Here is a 1,314-nt window from a genome sequence, read left to right as displayed (position 1 = left end):
TGTGAAAATAGTGTAGAGTGGTGTTAGAGGTATTAGATTGACCATTCGTGAGGCTTGGAGTTGAGGCTTGGTGGAGATTCACAAGTACAAGGCTTAATTTTGACTTTCAAGAGGTACTGTTTAAGTCTTATTTAAATATCATGTAATATAATGTAATGTGAAATCCTAAACTAGATGTCCCTAGGAATAAGTTTAAATTGTGTATTTGGTTGGGATTGATGTGTGTAGCTGATGTGTTGTTGAAATTATTGAATTGAATGGTGAATTGTATATTTGTGAGTTATTTATAAGTTATGTATTGAATTGATGGATATTGGGATGGAGGCCATGAATTTGGACCGGAGGCTGAAAAAAGTAAGAATGATAAATTGGTGAATGTATTATATGATGATGCATGAATTTGAATAAAAATTTTGGCATTGAGTGTGTGAGATTTGATAATGATTGTTAGAGTAGTAGAATTGAGAATTTGAGATATGAAACGGATAACTTTTGTGTTAGAATGTGTGAATGGAGTAGATTTGAGTTTGGTTGATTGTGAATGTATGGATAGAAGTGGTTTGGGGTTATTTTGTTGAGTTAAAATTATTTTGACTTGTGAACTTTTGGAAAACTTGATAAATTATGTTTTTGGTTAAAATTAATTTTCGGCTAATTTCGGCGGGGCATAACTCGGTTCTCAGAGTTGGAAATTTTTCAAAATTATATTTTTATGAAAATTTATTTATCGATATTTCCAACGGTTCAATAATGGTTGAAATATAAATTTTGTGGAAGAAGATATGAAAATTTGAAATTTGGGCTGAAAAACTAGTTTCTGCAACATATAAGCTTTTTCACATTCTGATATGCTATGTGTATGCAACTTTGTCACGTTTACGCTCATACGTACGCAATGCATGTCATGCGTATGCGAGCGTGCTTCACTGCCCAAATTTCTCACATCTGCCAAGGTAGTCCATGTACGCGACTATGCCAATTTTCGCACTCATGTATATGCATGAGGCATGTGTATGCATGAGGCATGCGTATGCATGACCACCCTATTTTGCAAAACTTAATTTTTTTTAGTTTTTAACCATTTTCTTAGCCTTTTAAACTTCTATAAACCTCGATAAGAGTCTAGAGCCAGTGTTATTAAGGATAGAGGAGTTAGAAATGAGAAATAAAAAGATGAGTTGGTGAATTGAGAGGAAATGAACAAAATGTAAAGTGATATATGATGAGGATGATTGTAATGATGAGTGGTAATTAATTATGATGACTGGTGGACGAAATTGTGATCATCAATGTTGTATTCTTTGTTGTTGTATG

The sequence above is a fragment of the Arachis duranensis genome, chromosome 9 (genome assembly GCF_000817695.3).
Source record: "Arachis duranensis cultivar V14167 chromosome 9, aradu.V14167.gnm2.J7QH, whole genome shotgun sequence".
Taxonomy (NCBI): domain Eukaryota; kingdom Viridiplantae; phylum Streptophyta; class Magnoliopsida; order Fabales; family Fabaceae; genus Arachis; species Arachis duranensis.
Note: the sequence above shows the minus strand (reverse complement) of the source record.